At 39.7% G+C, this 23531-nt stretch overlaps 1 long non-coding RNA gene across 1 annotated transcript in view; it reads left to right on the top strand.

Moving 5' to 3' along the window:
• The first annotated feature begins 3673 nt into the window (after window positions 1-3673).
• Window positions 3674-23531, top strand: part of LOC137160407 (uncharacterized) — a 33417-nt gene continuing 13559 nt past the window's right edge. Inside the window, exon 1 of the long non-coding RNA XR_010921867.1 lies at window positions 3674-3844. This is a non-coding gene — a long non-coding RNA (uncharacterized lncRNA). The remainder of the gene's footprint in view (window positions 3845-23531) is intronic.

A 23531-nucleotide genomic window follows, 5' to 3' on the forward strand; every position in this document is an offset into this window, starting at 1 on the left:
AACTCAGACCCAGCAAATTTAAGTGGTAGGAGCCCAAGTGGATTGAAACCATATAAAAGGGCAATATGGGAACTAAAACTGCTAAGTTTCACATTGCTCTACTTATTTTGGACTAGAGATGTGCCTTGGGCATGAAGTTTGGATCTTTATATAGATTTGGATTTGAACTAAGTTTTGGTGGTGTTTGGGTATGAGGTTTTGGTGTGTTCCAAATGGGTCAATGAGGACGTGCTGCAAAGAAATGAGAACAAGTTGGAGAATATATATCCATATCTGAACTTTCTCAAAGATTAGGGGTGAGGTGTTCGGATCCAAGGTTTAGACCCATTGAGGTTTTTGGACTGCAGAGTTCTTGGATGGAAGCTGATTTATTGTACAGTAAATTTTGCTGAATAGGCTCTAGATTTGATTGGTGGCATACCCCCAAAATTCCCAGTGTCCTCGGTCTAGCTACAAAGTTTCAGGGAATCCTAATTTGAATCTGTACTCCACTCTGCATTCCAAGATGGCTGCAGGCTCTTCTTTCCTGGTGTCACCAGAGCAACTTCACAGTGCTGTGTCTGCAAAATCAGAGGTCCAAGTTTAAAAGGCGGAAGTGTAAGCACACATGGATTCTGTCTTGAACTGCTGACCTGGCTCTGCTACATATGTAACATAGAATCTAGTAGTCAGTTACTATTTTAAGACATTTGGGCTGTTTGGTTCTTCTTGTAACTTTACTGAGTTTTGCAGTATAGGTCTTTGTCTAATTTCAAGTCTTAGAAATTCTGTGAAAAAGTCTATGCAATAGATGTTTAAATTAAACAGGACAAAAATGGACTGGGATTATTCTCCTCCAGAGTTGCATGCTTAATAGGGGAAGAGTTGTATCACAGCACGTAGACAAAGAGGAATTCCACAATATGAAGCAAGAGCTCAATTCATAAAAAATCATGTGCACTTTATCTAGGATTTCCAGATGCTTTATGATTCATTAAATCTTTCTTTTGGAGCAGCTAGTCACTTTTATTTACCCAAGGGATCTGTGTAAGGAATTGGTGTAAGTGTCAGAACTTAGTTTTCTGATAAAGAAATGGATGAGAGAATCTGAGATTCCTACAGAAAAAGAAATTGCAATATGTGTGTAGGATTCTGATTAAGAATGCTAAAGCAAATGTTAACTGGGTTCTTGCTTATCTGTAGGAGCTATGTGAAATGTTTTCAGTGAAACAGAAAACTACATTAAACATGCTTGCGTTTTAGGTTTCATTTACAACATGAAATTCACATCAGGTCTGGCAAAAGGTTTATGAATCTTTCAAGCAAATCGAGGCCCATGTCACTCGTAATTATTAATTATTTTTTTCTAGAAAAAATACAAGAAACCAAATAATGCAATAAATAAAATATTCAAATAAATACAATTACTGACATCAAAACATAGGGATGTAAGTACATATGTCTGTTGCTTTGAGCTTTTAGTTTGTTCTGTTCTTTTTTAAAATAAAGTACAGAAATGGGACAATGCATGAGTATGGATATAGATATACTAGTTACAAAACTATTTTAAAAAATCTTTCAATAATTATATGCATGAACGATGTTTATATAAAGACTGTATTCATGTATCCATATTTCAGTATATTTTCCCCTGATTAGAACAAGTTTCTGAATACAAAGATCTGTTTCTCTTTGAAAGTGAATGCACTGGAATTAGTAGATGGAGTAAATCTTCCAGGAAGCATTAAGAAATGTGTGTTAATGTGTCTATTCAGTAGGAAAATATTCAATACACAGAGTGGAAATGTATCAATTTATTCAAAATGGCTGAAAGAATGAGAAACACAGATTTACTGAGCCCAATTCTGAACAAACTGGAGGTAGCTGATGGTTTCATGTCACGTTTTCAGTTTCAGATGGTTCTAATGTGAAATCAAATACAACTCGATGGTTTTCTATAAGAATTTAGTTTATTTGCACCTGAAACTGGAACCAACACAGAACAAAACTTAAGACTGAGTTCACGAAAACACCTTAGAAGTGAAAATACAGCGTTTCATATACAGCTCTACTTGATTTTTGTTCTAGCCTTAGTGCGTTGAATGTTCTAGTCTTAGTGCACAATTTAGTGCATTCAATGCCGTATGAAATATAGACCTCATTTATCCAGAAACTGCTCTCCTTTCAAGAATATGGTCCGGTTACTACTTGGTGCCATGGCTTCTCTTTTACAGCCCTCTGGCTTACTAGTCTTCGTTATTGTTGCTCCATTGGACACTGATAGATTTGTACAACTATCAGTGTCTGTTAGACCACCCAGTATCTTGGGTAACTACTCCAAATTGTGACCCTTCGGATAGATCTTCATCTGGTGTAAATATGTTTGAATGGAACTACACTATTTACACCAGGTGAGCATCTGGTCCTTTCAGCTGTCCTGCCCTTAGAATAATAGAAACTCTACTTCAATTAATAGGTTCCAATCATTACCCTCAACCTCTTACACAAGCCTGTACATTCTAGAAGTCCATAGGACACTAATACCAGTACTCAGCTATCACAATGATAAATGCCTGAGATAGGTAGTGTGGCAAGGTAAGCCTATTTGGCCCCGTGGGTCTGCGCTCCCTTCGGTTATGCCAGTACTGTGGCTGGGTGGGAGCAGGGGTGAGGGCCCGGTCCTGCCTTCTACCCCGGCTCTCCTGCTTGTGGTCCTCCTTCAGGCTTTTGGGGCCGGCATCCCCCAGCCTTCCCTGGATGGGCATCTCCTGAACTCCATGGCTGGGTGCTGTCGCAACACCCACACTAGCTTCAAGCTTTGTAGCTGCTCTGCTCCGCTCCTCCACTCAACTCCCTCTCAGCTGCCCCTTCTTGCCTGAAACAGAGGCTTTTATTTGCTGTGGCAAGCTCCTTAATTGGATTCAGGTGACCCAATTAACCTGGAGTAACCCTGGCTGTGTTACCCAGGGAACAGGGATTTGGTAAGCCTGGGGCTGACATATATGCCTTCCAGCACCCTCCTATAGCCGTCAGGGCTGGCCCCGTCACAGTAGATAAATAATATAGTTAAGCAAATACTGGCAATTGGCAAATTTCAGAAGGTTAAAAGGTTCTGTTAAGATAAACACCCAATAGTCAGTATAATATCAAAACTATCTGAACCTCTGCGCTACAAAACTAGGAAGAAGTCTCGTAAGAATAGCTTTCTTCCTGCTATTTCACTACATCAAATTCTAGTCCTCCATGATTTAAAAAAAAGTCTGATTCTCCTCTCATTTACAGCAGTTTTACATCATTATAATTGCATTGATTGCAGAGGAGTTACTCCTGATTTACACTAGTAATGAGTGAGAGGAGACTAAAGCCCAATGTTTGTACGTTTCTCCTCAGATGATTCTCCAAAGTAAGCATTCCGACAGACTGGTACTTGTGATGGATTTGGAAGTGCTCTGTGATAATTTTTTAATATTGTAGAATAGCCTGGGTATTCGTATATTTATTGTATTAATATATTGGTTAAACTCAATAGGAGTCTGTGTGGAAAATCAATCAAGAAGGAAATTATGGCTCAGGAGATCCACTTCTTAGAAAATACTGGAGGAGTTGTAAAGGGGCAATGCCAGCACTTTTAGCTTTGATGATATTTGTCTCTCCAGCAGACATACAAAACTGGCTTGGACCTGGACAGGAAAATGCCCATGAACACAGAGGAACAAAAGAACCCTAGCAGGATTAAAACAGACCCTGCCTCAAGAGGGGGAAAGAGTACTTTGGAGAACCAGACTGAGACAAAGAACTCTGCTGGAGGTGTCTGAGGATGTTAAGCCCAGTCCTGTGTTGCCATCAAGGGATGGAAGGCTTTTAGGTAAGATAGAAATGCAGGGAAACTGTTTGTTTTCAAAATCCTTTTGTCTTTAATCCTTCATTGCTACTGCAAAATAAATAATACTTGGGTTTGAAGAGGCTGTTTTGTTACTCTCTACCACTGGTCAGACTTCCAAAGGGAAGAGCTTAAGGTGCCTGAACTCAGTCAGACCTGCAGAGTCAGAACTGTGGATACACAGGGTACAGTACTCCAGGTCCTGGTCTAAGGGCAGGTCAGGCGAACTGTGACATTCCAACCTGGGATAGGAAAAGACCTGAAGTCTGACACCTGAGGAGGTACCCTCAGAAAGACAAGGAAGGGGACAAAGTTAATAGGGGATATGTCTATATTTGATCTGGGAAATGTGATTCCCAGTTCACATAGACAAACCTTTACTGCCTAAAAATAGCAGCATCTGCAACAACACACGCAGGTGCAAGTACTTGTGGTGGGGGGTCGAGCAGGATTGTACTTGGGGTGGCAAGCTCAAGTCACCACCTATACCCACCATGGGCACGTTGCTATTTTTAAGTGCTTGCTTGAGCTGAGCTAGTGCACGTCTGTTTATCTGAGCTGGGAATCACAACACCCAGCACATATATAGATATCCCCTCAGAGTACTGAATGACCTCGTGTGAGAAAGAAGTTGACTCTTCCTTCCAGCAAGGAACACTAGCCTGTTATTGTGCTGGGGCAGGTCTAGGTGAATAAGATAGCTCATCCCTTGGAACAGTTTCTCTGGGGTGGATTTCACAGGAGAGGAAGAGAGAGAGGAAGGTCCTGTGGTTAAGGTGCTTCCTGCTCTACCACAGATTCTTGGGTGACTTGGAGCAAGTTACTTAGGGCTTGTGTACGTGGGGAAATTTACTGACATAGTTGTACTGGTATAACTCTCCATGTGGATACTCCTGTCCTGGTGTAACAGTGCACACAGCAAGTTATATCAGTAAATTTCCCCTTATAGGCAAGCACCTAGTCTCAGTTATTCATCTGTTAAATGGGAATAATAGTATTTCCCTATCTCAGAGAGGTGTTGAGGATAAATACGACCACAACTGTGAGGCATTCAGGTACTACAGTAAGGGCGGCTATATAAGTACATCTGACTTCCTTTTTAGCTACAACCGTAACACAGGAGTGCAAAAGCTCACTGTGATGCAATCAATTGTGCTTGCATCAAGTCTTCTGATACCAGTGCATTAGCCTTCTCACTCAGGTCACTTCATGTGACTTGATCTGGATTTGCACCTTTCTTCACAATTTTTGGTGCAAGGATGGTTTGGTCCTATCTTTAATGTTTCCATTTAATATGCAACAGTGGTGCTGGGTGGGGAGGGACAGTATTCATAAGGAATGGACAAAACAGGAGAATGCTGTAGAGCAGAGTTATGTATTAGTAACCGAAAGTGTCTTCAGCAGTTTTGGATGTTGTAGTGAAAAGTTTCACAAAGGAACGTCAGTAATTGAAACTACATAAATTCAGAAGAGATACCATAGACCACAGAGATAACATTGTATATCCCTGGGGCCCTGACTGAATAGGCCACTAACAAACAGATCAGAAAGATAGTGAATATCACCATTCTGAGATGGAGGGCTCCTCTGATAGCAGCATATTGAAAGAAGGGAAAGAGGGTGCTGCTTTTTATGATGTGAGACTACAGCTCAGAGCCTCTGCAGTTGAGGGGCCAGAAGGAGAAACAGGGAAAGTTAGGAGGAAAAAGGAAATGGATTGCAGTATATAGAGAGGGACAGCGTCAGGTTGTTAACCTTCCATGTAGAGTCCTCCCACAAAGAGAGGAAAATTTTCATTTCTGTCTACAAAGCCCCCACTATGACTTCACAACTGATATACATGGATTCACAATTTCCCACGCTTTTAAAGTTGGAGAGGTGAGTTCTGTGCAAGACTGAGCAGGAGGTGGAAATCGGAGCCTGTTCAAATCAACTACAGTCATGTGTGCTAGACAGCAACCTAGTTTTGGAGAAAGCATTTGTATTGCAGTGTCCACTTGCATTGCATTATTGATATGGTTACATCATCATTTCACATCATGCATCCCAGAAGCCTGTCAGTAGCAAACATGCATTTTGGGACCCCCATCTCTGGAAAATGTATAGAAGGATTTGGGGTTCAAGTCTGCCAAACTTTGTGATCAGCAGTAGAACTTGGAACTTATTTTTTCCATCCATTCCTAGTTCTATGATAGTAACTACTTCCAAGGTCTGAAATCAGCTCTAGTAAATACTACTCATTAGGGCTACCCACTTGAAATCCAAAAATATATTAATACTAGAGTGGCAGTTCCTTAATAGACACATTTATATGCCTTATATGGATATTTCAGTCTTGCAAAGAAAGACAACCTATTGAAACACCTTAAAGTGCAGTTTAAGTTTGAAAAGTGAGTCTGTAAAAATGGCATTGTGGCTGTTCCATGTTTGTTCCAGTGAGAAAATGTGTTCTGTTTACAATGAAAATAGCTATTTTTCTAACGGCGAGCTTTGGAAACTCAGCCTGGGATTGGAATGTAAAGATGGTTCTTCCTAGCTCATGCATCATCACCAGTAATAAAGATTCCGCTGGTCCGCATTTGACACTGTTATTCCTGTGTGACACCATCATTTTTCGGTTGATCTCAGTTATGTCTCACGTTGGAGTTGCCCACATTAATTGCAGGGAGACTTTGGCCTTATAATTTAAGGTGACTACATATAGGTAGTTTCCTGCAATAAAGGACAAGTGTGTCTATAGTGCTGTAACACAGGTCTGAGACAGGGAGGAGAGAATGGGAAAGCAGGGGGATGTCTCTCATGGTATAATCCAGATCAGTGGAGCAGGGCAGAGAAAGGAGATGGAAAAGCAGCAAACACACACTGCAGAACAGGCCCAAACGCCATTCAATTAACTTTTCTTTTCCTCTTTTCTTCAATTTTTTTCTTAACTGTCTCTTTTCTATTTAGTTTCCTCCTAATTCATTACTTAACTTATTAACACTTTGGAGCATGTCTTTCTCTGCCCACTTCTCCATAAAGTGCCAAATATATTTTCAGAGCTGTGTAAATAATATTTCTGTCTTTGCCTCACTATTTTTATTGTTTCTGCAAAAATGAAAACTCCATTTGAATTCAGTACTATGCTGGAACTCACCTCCTGCTGGGGAAACTGAGAGCTAGGGCTGACAGCTCCTGCTCATGTTGAGTTCTGAATATAATCTCTTTAAATAGAGATTTAGAGAAATGGACTTATTTCTAAACTGTTTCAGAGACAGAGAGAGAGAGAGAAGAAAGCATCTTGGAATGATAATGATGGAAACTGTGGCATAGTTTAGATGGTGGAAGATTTGTACTTCTCTGTTGCTTTTGACCAAATGAAATACTATCATATATAGTGGCACAGTATATTTTGTTTATATAGGGGTGTTAGCACTAGAGTTCTGGCCTCCTGGGAAGTTACAATCTACCTCACATAAGTTAGAGCAAAATTGTGGCATTTAGGCAAAGTGTTAGACCAGTGAAACCATGGGGCAACATCTCCCCAAAGTTGCCAAGGACACACACAAGGCCCACTATTACACCCCTCTGTGATTCCTCTTGCAGAGTCAAGTGGACAAGGTATTTCTTTTTACTTTCAGCTATAAACTGTTTTATAATGTTGTTGTGCACTGTTAAATGGTTTCCACTTTCCCCATCACAGGTAGCTGCATTTCAGGACAAGGTGAAGTGATTTCAATATATCCAGTTCATAAAAAATTTCATTAAGTTTAGAGAGTAATTTGGGATCTTGAAATTAAAGTGCCGGAGCCATATTTTTATAATTTTCTAACTATATTAAAAATGCCAGCTAAGTTAATTATAAGATATTATTTTAAGAATGTACATTTATATGTCTATTGTAATTTGTGCAAATACTGAAAACACAGTTAGTACAAGAAGTGTCTTAGGCTTTATAGATTTTATACACTGTTGCACTTGCTTTATTGGCACTCATTTATGAGCACATTGAAAAATTAACTTTTGTTCTGCTAAAAAATACTATATGCAACTATACATTAGCAAAATAAACAGATTGGGGTAACTCTGAAATTCCAAGAATTACCATCCATGAACATGTTTGTTTATTTAAAACCGATATTTTTTTTCATTCAGCGCTAAAGAAATTCTTTGCCCTTTTATAGTGCTGAGGATTGGAAATTTTGAGCTAAACTAGGCACTGAATGCTTTTTAAAGACAAGCTATCCATAGTTAGGTGGGAGGGAGAGGTAGTTTTGAAATTATTATGGGCAGCATTTTATATACACTGTAAATGGATTTTAAAAAAATCTCACTCCTCCTTTCCCCTTGTTAAATCTCACTCCTCCTTTCAATGTGTTTAGAACCATCACTTTTTAAGAAAATAAGAGATGCATTTTGTAATGGTCTGGAAAAAACAACTCTCGTCAATTACTTTAATTACTCCCCTTCACAGGCTGAAGATCTGTGCAATAAAAATATTCATTTTGTTTACCAAAGTAATGCTATGTTTTCTCTCCATTTTAACAGGATAGAATTGCTAAAGCTAAATAGCACTGAATGGTCTGCAGCTATAACACGGTGGTCCACTAGGGGGCACAGGAGGTCTTAGCTTAACACAAAACCTAAGACTAAAAACCCAAGTGAATTTTTAATTTAGTACATTTTATAAGGTAAAACTTTTCTTTATAGATTTACTTCCCATTTAAATGAAGCAGTTAATTGTGAACTTCTGGGAAAAGGTAAAAGCTGTCATTATAGTGACTCTGGGGAAACTGGCAATAATCATAACATCTGATTCGTATGGTAAAGATGGACAAACTGGTCTAGATGGCCTAAGAACTGGCTCAGTCCTATTACCAAAACTCATACTAAAACAGACACGATCATTTCTGTAGGTTTGAAATGGCTGGGTGGTGTCGTAACGCTAAGAGACAACTTTATTTCTTGGTTCCAGCCACCTGGCATGTGTCAGGGTTATAAAAGTTTGTGCTACTCCAGTGGCTCTGATTGCAGGTGTAATATTTTATTTGTTGCTTGCTTATTTTATTCTGTCCCTCCCCAGTTTGAAGGGAAGTACCCTGGTAAGCTGAAAGATGTTATTCTTGCTACTTTTCCAGCCCAATTGACATTTAGTAAGCGCTGAGCAGAAATAGGCTCAGGTGAAGACCCTTGAAATTTGTGGGCAGGGAGTTGAAATATGGATCTGAATTTTGTAGGTCAGGCCCATCTCTGAGGCTGAGATGCTCCCAAGCGGTTCTTGTGTGAAATTCACAGCCCAAAATATTGCAGCAGTTTGGATTAGACCTGTGCAAGCATTTTTATTTTGCAGGGCTTAGGGGCTGATCCAAAGCCCATTGACTGAACTCAAAGGAAACCTTTCACTTTTCATACCAGTGTGCTTCTTTCCATTAACTTCAGTGAACTTTCAGTCAGGCCCAGTGTGAACATTTTTCTGTCTATTGTGGTTTGCATGGTGAGCTTTGGTTTCCATGGGTTTGTGCTCCCAGGTTTCCACGTACATTTGGAACTCAAATGGATCCAAACCTCAAAGCAAAAGTCAGCTGCAAACACCAAGTTGTTCCTGGTGCCAGGCCGCAACCAGGCAACACCTCAGAATTTCCCATGGCGACTTCAAGCTAAAGCCACGGTCAGGTTTACTTGAAATTCAGTCCCGCATGGAACAGATCACAATATACAGAAAAGAGTTGACTTTGGATCCAAACTCCACTGACGTCAATGCAAAACCTTCCATTGACTTAAGTGAATCAGTGCTTAAGTTGTCTTCAGTGACTGATCTTCTTCAATCATGGACACTTATTGTATCAATGGATAGTTAATGTAGTGTTGAATTAGTTAAATGGTTTGTTCTGCTATCCCAAAAAGAGCAACAGGTATATATTGTTATGAAGTTTTATTATAATATAGTAAATAAATGCAGCTTGGGCTCATATGAAATTTACCCCAGACTTCTTGAAAGCGTCACAAAACTTTTAACATGGGCTGAGTTTCAGGTTGTTAATGAAACGCCAGACCAAATTAGTTTCACTTGCATTTTGGTTTCATTAAAAGTGTTTCACACAGCTCTGCTTTACATAAGCATTCAGGTTCTTGTTGTGATCTCAGTTACACTGAAGTCAATAGCGATAAATCAGTGTAAATCTAAGTGTAAATGAGAGTAAAATCAGCCCCTTCAAACTTTTTGTACCAGATACAGTTGCATTTCATTTATATCACAGCATGATTGAAAATGTCACTTCTTGTGATGGGAAAATTTTAAACAAATCCAATATAAAGATTGATACGATACAGTACAATAAAACCTCAGAGTTACGAACACCTCAGTAATTGAGGTTATTCATAATTCTGAAATGTTCGTAACCCTGAACAAAACATGTTGTTCTTCCAAAAGTTTATAACTGAACATTGACGCTTTGAAACTTTACTATGAAAAAAAAGTGCTGCTTTTAACCATCTTAATTTAAATTGAACAAGAACAGAAAGTTTCATAACCTTGTCAAATATTTTTAAACTTTCCTTTTATTTTTTTAGTAGTTTACATTTAACACAGTACTGTGCTGTATCTGCTTTTTTATTTTATTTTATTTTTTGTCTCTGCTGCTGCCTGACTGTGAACTTGTGGTTCCAAATGAGGTATATGGTTGACTGGTCAGTTGGTAACTCTGGAGTTCGTAACTCTGAGATTCTGCTGTATGTAGGAAGCCAGAATGTCTAGGGAGTAAAAATATCATCTTGTAGAAGATGTGCAATATTTTACCAGCTCTAATCAATTTACGTTGACTGTTTATGCTGCTTGCTTCCTCCTGCATTTCACTCCGTAGAGACAATGACAATTTATATATCAATTTCATATTTATTTCTATCTGGTATTATGTTCTCCTTCCTGGTCTCTTGTCTGTGGGTTGCAAACACCATAGGGAAATATTTATATCCAAGAAACTTTCTTTTCATTGAATTTGGGTTTGTTTGGTTAAGTTAAATAAACATATGTATTCATATTAACTTGTGTAAAACCTTTTTTTAACAATCTAAATATGGAGCCCAAAACCAGTTAAAGTACCAGACAAAGGCAATTAGTGATTTTTTTCTATTTATAAGGTATTTTATCTGTTTGAGTGTTCTGAAAAGCAAACAGCCTCTATGAACTGCACCAAGAGTAACTCGCATATTCCAACCTCCAAACGCCTTTCATGTCAGTATGAGAGATACCATCAGGCACTTTGAAAGCACCAACCTATTTATAAAGATACCATCAAAACCTGCCTGATGCTGCTGACTTATGAATCAATTATCTGGACTGCACCAAATGATATATCTGTTCTGAATTTTAGAGCCATATGTTTAGAGCAAAACCATACCCAGATAGGCTATTCAGCATCACGACAGGATTCTTATCTTCATGTATAGACCTGTAAAAAAAAAAAAAAAAAAAAAAAGCCATGAAAAAAACAAACAAACCCTGACTGTAGGGCCTTTTTCCCAGAAACGGTTGGTTGTTTTTTTTTAAAGTTCATGACTATCCAGTTATTTATAGCTTGAGGTAAAAGGAAAAGATTAATCAGTAATGTACATGGGATCAGTGTGTTGATAGTGAACAGTAAATTTAATTTGGTTGAAAGCCGATGAAGGTGTTCTGTGAGATTTGTATATGGGACATCTTTGTGCCCTAAATGTTTGGATCATTTAACAACAACAAAACCCACTAGAATTTACATTATAAGAAGGCATAAACACTACTCTTCTATCTTTTGGATGAGGTATAAAACTTAAAGGTTGTTGTGAACAGTAAGGGCTGATCTGCATTGGGAATTTACATCGGCATAGCTGTGTCTTGCAGGGGTGTAGCTAAGCCAACCCAAGCCCTGAAGAAGACAGTGCTAGGTCGACAGAAGAATTCTTCCATTGACCTACCTACCACTTCTCATGGAGGTGGATTAACTACAGCAATGGGTGAACATCTCCTGTCGCTGTAGCGAGTGTCTACCCTGAAGTGCTATCGTGGCGCAGCTGCCGCACTGCTGCTGGACCACTGAAGCATTTTAATTTTAGACATATCTCGAGATCCCATGGAGCTTTTCACAAGAGTAGGTGTGTTAACTGTCATGTCTTGCCTGAGCCAGGTCAGGCAATTACATGCCTTTTACCTAAAATTCCCCCTGCAGTTCCAAGTTGGTTTGGCATTTATTTTCCCTTCACATCCTCTTTGACAGTGCTCTGGGAAGTAGCAGCTGTTTAATATAACACAAGAAGAGGCTGATTTTCAGAGGTAAATGAAAGGGCTTTGTAAAGCACTTCAAGACATTTTATTAATTATTATTTTTTTGGATTGTAGTAGCGCCTAGAGGTAGAGCCCTGTAAATCTGCAGATATCCATGAACCATGTTTGCAGATCGTGGATCAGATGCAGATACAAATTTTGTACCCACACGGGGCTTTACTTAAAGGCCCCAACCAAGACTGAGGCCCAGTTCTGCTAAGTGCTGTATAAACACATAGGAAGAGATGGTCCCTGCCCTGAAGAATTTACTATCTAGAGAGAAAAGGTTGGGAGCAAAAACTTGGGCACACAGAGGTGAAGTGATTTGCCTTGTCCAAGGTGTCGCTGCTGCCATTTCAATTTAATATGTTTACTTCTCTGAAGAGATTGTGTTGAGTTGTTGAATTAAGTATTAATGTTTCCTGCCCTCTCCTGGGTTGTCTAAGTTGTTACACAATGGCAACTAGAAGTGACAAAGCTGGCACATCTTTCCAGCCCACAGGATTCCACTCTTGTTCCTTTCCAATAGCACAGAAGATGCATTCAGCGCTGTATTTAATCAGTCAGAAAAAATGTCGCTTTACATGACATTGCCAGTGCTCTTTTCTTTCATGCAGAACACCTCAGAGGAAAACAGGAGAATGGCATGAATTGTTCATAACAGAAGATGAAAACAAGCAAAGCTGGTTTCATTGCAAATCCAAAGTTTTGCTTGGTGTCCCACAAATGGTCACAGAGCTAGACTGGATTTTTCATATATGGAAACGTAAATTTTCCAAAGTGATTAGAAGTTCTGGGTGGATCAATTTGAGGAGCCCAACCTGAGGCACCTCAAAGGGTCCAGACTTTGAGAGCAGATGCTCAATATTTTGAAAAATAGGTCCTTTTCAAGGTGTTTCAACTCTCAAGTTGGGTACCAAAAAATTGAGGAAACCATAATCACTAGTCCTTCTGGAAACTTGGGCTACTGAGTAGCTTTGGGTGGCTATCTGAATAGTTGGTTATTGCCTCAAAGTGTTGATTTTTATTATTGTCCATAGTACTTAGGAAAGAGAAGAGAGATTAATTGGCAGCAACCTGTAAATCCTAATGCTTTCCACTGTTTTAATACACTACTGTTTATTATTTATTGTAAGATGGGACCCAGAAGTATGAACACATCCAGATTTTGGGGTTGTTGAAATTGGGTATGGATTAAAATGCTCAAGCCTACTTGTCCTTTATTATATACTGAATGCTCTTAGTATGCTCAAAACTGTACAAAATGCAGAGGAAGGTACTGAAAGTGTCCCGGGGAGCTTGCAAACTAAAACTGCCAGAAGTCACACATGCAAGCCAGTTACAGTTTCTGATGTAATCTTGTTATTCCTTAGAAGCACTACTTTTAACTGTGATTTTTTCTGGGAGAGGAAAAAAATATGAGCGATCTGAGTTTCATCACACGCAGGCAGAAACAGACTGCTGAGATTTGGAGAGATCTGTATTTTTCCAAATTTCCTTTCCTTAATTAATCTAATCAGTGCACTTCTCAACTATGGAACATATATCTGTTGGGGTGACATTCACTTTTATAAGAAGGCATCTAACACATGTGACCAAGATAAATCATGCATCGAAGTTGTGAAATAGGCTACAAATGAAAAAAAAAAAGTATTCAAAAGTTTAACAAATGCGGGGGGCAGGGAAGGGGTGCTGAAGATGTTCCTCACCATTTGGTCTAATGCCTGCCTTGTTAAGTGGTTAATAGGTCTTGTACTGGGCCCCCTCTGCAAGGGTTAATTCCAACCTTTATGAATAACTTAATATCACCGAGTGTCATGCAGGGTAGGGGATATGGTACTGAATAGTTCTGATGCTTGATTTTTACAAGGTGCTCGGTACCTTGAAAAGGACCTGGGGGTAACGGTGGATAAAAAGCTGGATATGAGTCAGCAGTGTGCCCTGGTTGTCAAGAAGGCTAATGGAATATTGGGCTGCATTAGGAGGGGCATTGCCAGCAGGTCACGGGAAGTGATTATTCCCCTCTATTCGGCATTGGTGAAGCCGCATTTAGAATACTGTGTCCAGTTTTGGGCCCCCCACTACAAAAAAGATGTGGACAATTTGGAGAGAGTCAAAATGATTAGGGGGCTGGAGCACAGGACTTATGAGGAGAGGCTGAGGGAACTGGGCTTGTTTAGTCTGCAAAAGAGAAGAGTGAGGGGGGATTTGATAGCGGCTTTTAACTACCTGAAAGGGGGTTCTAGGGAGGATGGGGCTAGGCTGTTCTCGGTGGTGGCAGATGACAGAACAAGGAGCAACGGTCTCAAGTTGCAGGGGGAGGTCTAGGTTGGACATTAGGAAAAAGTTTTTTACTAGGAGGGTGGTGAAGCATTGGAATGGGTTACCTAGGGAGGTGGTGGAATCTCCATCCTTACAGGTTTTTAAGCTGAGGCTTGACAAAGCCCTGGTTGGGATGATATAGCTGAGGTTAGTCCTGCTTTGAGCAGGGGGTTGGACTAGATGACCTCCTGAGGTCCCTTCCAACTCTAATATTCTATGATTCTATGATTCTATACCCAGAGCTACTGTTAAGTCCATGGGAGCTCTGAGTGCTCAGCAACAACTCTGAATTCTAGGCTCTTAAGCGTTAATGGATTTAGAGTATTAAATAGCATCAAGTATAACAAATATTGACCTCTTCTCAGAAAGTATTTACTAACACATTTATTGCCGTATGTCTTCTGCGTTGGGTGATATGTTAATATTATCAGCTAAGATTTGCTAGTTGCACCAATTTTCTAAATTGACAAACTCAGTTATTTGTGTCAAAGCCCCTGTGGACTGATTTCTAGATGCTTATTACATTCATTGTAAAAGTTTCTGGCTCCCTGTTAAAATGTCCCTGGTTTTAGGTATTTCTAGTTTTATAATATAGTTTTGAGCCATGTTTATTTTATATGAACTCCTTGTCAAATCTGTAAGTCGTAATAATAAATTTTTTCATACACGTAGTACTTTTCCTCTGAAAATTTCAAAGCTCTTTTTATAGATGGGTATGTATTATTGTGCCCATTTCATAGATAGTGAATGAGGCACAGGGAGGTAAATGATTTAGGATTATATGTTCAAAAGTACCTAAATGATTTGGGAGCATAAGTCCCATTCTCAAAAGTGACTTAGATACATAGGGAGGCATAAGTCACTTTTAAAAATGTGACTTAGGCCGCAGGACAAGATTCCCAGCTGGGACTTAGGCATCGCAATGCCTAACTTTTAGGCACCCAGCCTAAGGCATCCAGACTCCCTATACAATGCATGAGGAGAATTAGGCACCTAAAAAGGGATTCACAGAAGCCAGCATGCTGAGCAGGGAGCTGCCTGAGCTAGCCAGGAGGAAATGCTCAGAAGAGGGGGGTGGCCTAAGCCCTGCCTCTCAAAGGGAGTTAGGGGCCTATTTCCACTTGGCATTCACAACTATGAACCCTTTCTTGACCATAGGCACCTAAACCAGGTCAGCCCTTTCTCATAAAGAATGCTGATGGTGGTGCCCCACCTCCAATACATAGGAGTTAGAGCATTCGCCTGGTTGATTTGAAACGGGACTTGAGCCCAGGTGAGTGCCCTAACCAGCAGGCTATAAAGTATTCTAGCTTGGGGCTCTCAAATTTTCTCAGGTTAAAGATGTTCCACTTTGTATTAAATTCATAAATAGTCACTGTAACATGATTTAGGTACTTTTGGCAATTCTACCCTATGGCAGAGATGGAAGTAAAATTCATGTTTTCTGATTCCCAAACAGTAGTACCCACTGTGCTATTGCAATGTATTGATTAGCATGTACTTCCCACCTCCCTTTCCCCTCAACTTGCGAGAGCTCCTGAAAAGCTGCCTTTAAATACATATTCCGTGGAATTTTTCATCCACATTGTTTGAAACTATGAGTAATTACTGTTTATGACTTTGTGACTGTGGGCTGGAGGGGCCACACTGAGAATATTCAATTAGGGCAAACTGCAAAGAATAGAGCAGACAATCCCCAAAACTGGTGGTTTATTCTTATAATTAGATTCACCAAGCCAGTAACCAAACAGCTTCTGTAATACCTTGCTGGTTACCAAGAAGCTAAAACACAGTTCCCTTTAAGCAATCCAGCCTTTGGCTCCCATTCAGACAGCCAAGTCTAGACAATGAGGATTACTTAGTCTTATTCACCATATATAAAGTTCTACCACTCCCAAGAGATCGGACACTTTACCCACCAGGTCAATGAATATCTCAGATCTGCTTAAACTTTTCATTAAGAATTCTCAGTGTGGCCCCTCCAGCGACCATGGTCACCGACTTCTTTAACCTCTACACACAAGTGTTTGATCTTAAGCTAAAATGAAAATTAATTATTTAATATTCTCCTTTTTATTTGTCTCAGATATATCTGTGCATGTGTAAGACTCAGAGGGAGCAGATGAAAAGAATTAGAAAGAAATGATCAGACATACAGAGGCTAGCCCAACCAACTGAACACTTCCTTTCTTTGACATCTCCTAGACAAACAAAAAATCATCCCTCTATAAATATGTGTAATAATAGGTGCTTATTAAATTGAGCATGTGCTCAGGTCCATCCTTATTAAACAAAGAGTAACCCATTGTTCAGTGTATCCCCCTCTGTGTCTGATCCACAAAGATGAGTCTGTTACATCCCTAGCTACAGAGCCTGGCTCTTTAGCTCAAACTGTATAGACTTATGCGTTAGTTCTGGAGGTTTCCCCTTGCATTGCCCAAACTGGTAACTGCTTAACTGAAATGGACTAAACACATGCTTAAGTGTCTTACAAAATCATGGCCATATTTACTAAAACAAGACCTTTTTTTAATAAGCAAAACATTTAGATGTTTCTCCCACTCCCAGTTTGGCCCAGCTCCACAGCAGTTGAGAGTATTGTTCAACCTCCACACCTCAGGAGCCTTCTGGCAAACTCCTGTTTTCTTTCAAAGAAAAGTGTTTCATCAGGCAGAAGCATTAAAAAGAGTGTTCATTAATTATCCACCAGAGAGAGGGAGAGAGAATCAAGCACAAGTTGGTACACAGTGTAATTACGGAGAGCACATGTTTTAATGGTGATAGTCTATTAAATTTTATAATCTGAAATCAGTGACATTTGCAATAATTATTAATAGCCCAGTTTCTTGCTATTTATATTTAAATGGAGCTTTATGGCTTAACTAACTAAAATAATTAACCTGAAATGGGGTATTATATTAGCCTAAACCATAGAACCATTAGTTTTGAAAGAATGTCTCTGATAGCTCTTTTTGAAGTATTTATTGTACTGTAAATAAGCCAAAAATAGTTCTATACCTTGCCATCAGACCGCACATGGAAATCTCCATTGAAGTGAGTGTAGTTTTCCATAAAATAAAATGACAGCATATGGCCCTCTGATACCCCTAACCTGAACATGGGGTTATTATACAAAATGAGCCAAAGCCCATTGAAGTTAATGAAAAAACTCACATTTGAATCAAGTCCATATCTGTACATTCATCACTCACCTCTTGCAAAACACATACATGTTTTGTAGTCCAGGCTTCATTCTAAAAACGTATTTAAAACAAAAACAATGAAGTTGCCCCCAAAAACACGAAATTTGGCCCTTTACTCTTTAGAATGCTCCCATAGAAATTAGATATGGACTTTGTTTTTTGTCTGTTTCATGTCTTATGGACTTCAGAATTGTATGTAATTTGAGGCTGTCTAATGTCCCCCACGTAGGCTCTTCCAAAACTATATTGGCTGGTATGCATTGTAGCTGTGCTGGAAGCAATTCTTCTAAGTAGACCATAATCATACTTCTATTGTAGACTTTGTTTCAGAAACCATTCTTTTCTTAATGCCTTCATGTTACAGACAACAGCAGCCAATCTCTTTTAAATGGCAGCTGGACTCAAGAGTTGGAGCCAAATAAAACGTAGGAGTTTTAAATACATTAAAAAATGTACATTACATCCCAAACAACAACATTCTCCTAAAAGTGCTATGTGATTGTGACAGGAGTCAGAAGTGATCTATTCAAAGAGACAAGAACAAACCTGTTGGAACAATACACAAAATAACAAAAGTAAGAATTTAAACTAATTCTTCAAAGCCAAATTTGCTTAAAAAAACTAATCCACCAGCCTCCATGAGAATATACTATTTTTATTAACTTTTATTAAACTGGCAGTTTGACAAACTCACTTGTGGTTCTGCTTTGCACCATTATTAAGTTAGCTAAGGTGCATCAATAACTTATGAAAATAATGTGTCCTCAGTCATGCCATTGCTGCTTATATTTTCCAAATCTTCGGCTGATGATGGTCTGCTCTCAAAGAATTGATCCCATTACTGATAAAATCAATCTGAGTATAAGGAGATCACCATTAAAAAGTCAGCATTTTCCCAAAGCACATAGAATAGTTACCTCAGTAAGTATAAGGGGAGAAATGAGGGATCTCAGATACTATTGTGTTGGCAAAAGTTGACCCTTTTAAATGGCAACTAGCATTATAGGATTCTGTGATTTCATTCTCTAGACCAATGGCAAGATTTTCATCAATTCTAGCTGTTGTGTGTTGCAACATCTGACAGTAGTTGTGTGTCTGATACATCTGACTGTAGTTGAAAGCCGCTTTTGCCACACCTGATGGTATATAAACTATATCGTGGAGCAAATATAGGGTGAAGTGAGCAAGATTGCAAGGAGGTGGGGCAGAGGAATGCTATAGCTGGTGTTCAGACAAATTTCCACTATGGGAACGTCCATAATAATTGGATTTCCTGTGACAAAATCGTTATAGCACTTGTTAAGTTCGTTCATTTAGCCCTTTTTATTATGGACTCCTTCCGCTTGCACTGCAGATATAAAGGCAACTTAAATTTAGTTATCTTATGAGAGCAAGTTATGAATGGCCACCACTACGTTAAGCACCAGTGTCCCACAGGCTTACGGTGTGACCTTGAGCAAGTCGCTTAACAACTGTGTGCTTAACACACAAATCTTCCAAAACTCCGTTTAAGTTTGGCGGCTTGGAGCTATCTCTACTCTTGAGCTTTGCCCATCACTATTCTGCTAACAAAAATACAAGCATCAAATGCTGATCATTTTGCATTTATCAAAGAAAGGGAAAAGGGGCAAAGCTGACAACTTAATATTACATAATTGGAAAAATTACCATCAACAAGTGGTTATTTCAGGGGCACTAACAACTATTTTTACTGCTAAGTGCATCATTGATTCAGGGTGTCTTTCTTTTTTTTTTTTTTTTTTCCTCTCCCTTTTGAAACTGCAGAACCCTTAAATAATTCAAGTTTTCCCTTATTCCTCAGTATTGCAGCAAATGACGGATAACTGCCTTTAGAATTCCTAATGGTTCCATTACAATTATTATGCGAAGACCTACAATAGACAGTTATGTAGATTGTTAAATGATTTGGCCTTTTTTGCAAACCATAATCATGTTCCTTTATTAGCTGAAGGGTTTCATAATTTAAAGAAGATGAGAACCTATAAGTCACACTTTCAAATAAGGAACATGGATATTGCAAACATTAAATTCTTTCATAAAAATGTTAAGGCATCATTAAACTAGGATCAGATTAATACAATTCAGTCAACTCTAGATAGATATATCCTGTAATAGGCTGAAACAATACCTAGTGATATAGGATGTATAAGATTTTACTACAACCAATTTATAAACCTATAAAACACACAGGTATCACTCAAAGCCACCATTAACAGTGCATGCCTTGTATTAAATCATGTGAGTTTAGTAGGAAAAAAGAAAGTTCCATCCCTTATTTTCTCTCCCTTCTGTATTGTTAGCTGTCATCATGGTATCTTACTGCCACTATAAGTCAGATGAGAGGTTTCTTCTGGTACAGCTTGATCTGAGAATCTGTGTTTGATTTATCCATTTGTTTAGGTGTCTGAAAGATTTTAAAGTCAATTCCCAGAGCCTTATTTTGCACTCACTTAACACTGGTGTAAATCTAGAGTAACTCCAGTCTGTTCTTTGGAGTCACTCTGGATTTAGACCCGTACAACAGCAGGATTTGACCACCCCATTGAGTCAAACGTTAGAACCTAAGGCTTGCATTTCACTGTCAGCTCTAGTGGCAGAGGGGAGATAGGACAGGATTAATATAAGGAAGGAAGGACAACTGACTTTACAATCTTTTCTATCTTTATCTGTCTTTTCCATAGATAAACTGTAGCTAGAGTTATGCACGTAATTGATTTTTAGTTTTTGTCTGTTTGCCAAACTGAGAGAAAAAAATCATTTTAGGTTGACCGAAAATAAAAAATTGTTGGTTTTTTTGGCAAAATGAAAAACTGAAAGTGGAACGAGAAGGGAAATACTCATTTCAGGTTGCACGGAACATTTTGTTAGACCCAAAATGCAACGTTTCATTTTGTGTTTGGGTTGTATAGTCCTTTTTAAAAAAAAAAAATAGCAAATTTTGAAATTTAGAAAATTTTGACCTTTTGAAAAATATTTTTAAAATCTTTTTTTCAATTGAAACTATTCATTGAATTTGACATGAATTCACAGTTTCAGTAAACATAGAACTGAATTTCCCAGCGAATAACATATTAATTGGGAACATTTTGCTCGGCTCTCACTCTGCCTCCGTGAGTCTGAACAAGCCATAGTTTCATAAGGAAGTGGGGGCAGGATAAGAAGGATGACTGCCTGTGATGGAGTGCCTACCCACACCAGGCCTGATACAGAGAGAGAGGATGTTGGATCAGGGGATGGTCTGTGACTGTGCGGCCTTTTTCCAGTCCTCTATTCATTCACGTATCTGGGCAGAGCTCCTCTGGACCTCATCCACTGGCTCCCTAGACATTTTGAAGTGCAGTCCGGAGTTCTCTGCTTGGTGTCCCCTTCAGACTCCCTACTTTTGGCCTTTTGACCTCCACACTCGTTCCTGTTTTTTTCATTAGTTGTCCCCTTCTGACACTCTGTACCTTATGTACACTCTCATGGTGTGATTTGTGTATCATTCGTGTTCACCTCATAGTGTAACTGTGTATTGTCTAATACCGAGTATGTCATGTAAGGTGTTTTTTGAATGCTTATTGTTGACTCTGGACACTTTGTGATCAGTGTGGATACCAGTGAAACACGGTACACCCGATTTGCAGATCAATAAGGTTTAATGTTCAAGGTTTTCTATAAATATACTAGTTAGATATAAAGCCTAAAATTAACTACAATATATCATACTCACTAAGCCTTGAGAGCTAAGCAGTTACTCAGTAGGCTGTGTACAGGAACGGCTTTCTTCAGGGGACCCGCCAGGGAGTCAGTGGATCCTCCAGTCCAACCGGCAGCACCTCCCGCTGAGTCAGGTGTTGATGGAGCCACCCCCCTTTGTCTAAGTGGTGACTACATATACCCTTCCATAAACAACCTTCACCTAATTATCTCTCTCATTATCATATATGCTAATTACCTACATTGGGTTTCCACCCTTAACTATATTCCATTCTCACCATGATAATTGGCATAGTCAAAACAACATCTGGTGATAGGAGGGGTGGAGTAAAAATATGCCCCTTGGCAATAAAACAGTGAACCCCCAGATGTTCAAGGATAACTTTTTGTTCCCATCACTGTTATCTATGTACAGCTGCAAGCATACAGTAGCTGTATTTTGTCTTATTATGTGCTTTGGTGTTCAGAAACTGAGACATCTATGAGGTTATTCAGTTTCTGCCAACTAGAAGATGTCATGCTACAGGGATCAGAATAGCCAAGCAAGCAACTGAAGCTATGCTAGGCCTGTAGGACGGTGGTCAAGCAACTCAAATTGTACTGGGCCTCCAACACTTATGACATACTGAACATTATTGTTATGGTAGCATGTTTCCTACCATGTCATATGTATAGTTATGAAGCTCTGCTAAGTAATATTCCCAAGTATGTGTAGCACATGGCTTGAATAGATCCAGGCAAATACAAAGCAGAATGAGAGTTCACACCTCGCTGAGGCATGCATACAGAAACAATGGACTGGCCAGAGCATCTGACAAGGTGATGCACATTTGACTCAAGTGGAAAAAACCATGCCGGACATTGCCGATCACCTGATTCAAGGGGAATCGGTTAAAATGAGAGGCATTGTGGTCTCTGGAGCTCTCTCTTGCATTCCATCTACCAGACAACATCAAGACAGACTGCCCATGGCGGGGGAACCTGATTGGGGGCCTACCAACCAACCTGTGGTAAAATAGTATCAAAGGCTACTGAAATGTTAAGTTTAGTTTAGAATGTGATTTGCCTTTTTATTTCTTCCTGAACAAGTCTGATTTATCCTATTCTGGATTATAATCACTTAAAATCTTTCTGTACTGAATAAACTTAATTGTTTGTTTTCTCTAAATCCGTGCTTCTGGTTTGAGTGTGTGCAAAGAACTCATTTAGAGTGACAGAGCTGGTGCAGATCAATTTCTTTGATAAATTGACTAACCAGTGAGCTTGCAGAGTCCAGTGGCCAGCACTGAACTCTGTAAGACAGCAGTTCCTAAGGTTGCATCTGGGACTGAGGATAGTGGCTGGGGATCATTCTACTGCAGAATCCCATGAGTGGCTGGTCAAAGGCACTCACTAAGGTGAGAACCGCTGGCTTGCAGGAGGCTCTGTGTGGGCTGTGGGTGGTTCACACAGCACGGCAAGCGCAAGACTGGCTCCAGGAGTGAGGAATGGGCATGACAAAGCGATACACCAGTCCAAATTGCAGAAGGGAACGTCACACCCCAATAATTAGTTGTGTCCTGAGCTCAGTAGTTCTTCCCTTTAGGCTGGGGGAGGGGCCTTCAGCTGTGGGCAGGCTTGAATCTGCCCAAATCCTGGAACACAATAGGACCAATCCTGAGTTGAGAGAGGACCAATTAGCCCTGCAACAGGTTGCATCTGGGGGAGAGTCAGGGTTGATACATTTTTAATTGACGATGAAGCCCAGCTGGGCAAGGGGCAGACTAAGTTGCTATAAAACCAGGAAGCCAAGACTAAGAAGGGTGCTGCAGTAGTGAAGGCCTGGAGTCACTCTCTGGGCATAGAGAGGGAAAGGAGGAAGTCAGGGGGAGATTAGAAGCCCTAGGATCCTGTCCCTGAAGGAAGAGCATACCCAGAGGAGGGCAGAGAAGGAGCCTATAGAGTCAAAGTAGGAAACAGCCCAAGGAAACAACAGCAAGATTTGGGACAGGGCAGACCTTGGCCACTGATTGTAGGGTCCCCAGGTTCCCCTACCAGCCACTGGGGAAGCCGCACAGATGGAGCAGTGGACCAGAAGACTGTCTGAGATGATCATCCAATGGGACTTTGATACTGTGGAAGGGGAGGACTATAGTGACCTGGCCACAGGGCC

This window comes from Emydura macquarii, unplaced genomic scaffold, assembly GCF_026122565.2.
Source record: "Emydura macquarii macquarii isolate MOO-44397 ecotype Brisbane River unplaced genomic scaffold, CSIRO-AGI_Emac_v2 contig_2205, whole genome shotgun sequence".
Classification (NCBI taxonomy): Eukaryota; Metazoa; Chordata; order Testudines; family Chelidae; genus Emydura; species Emydura macquarii.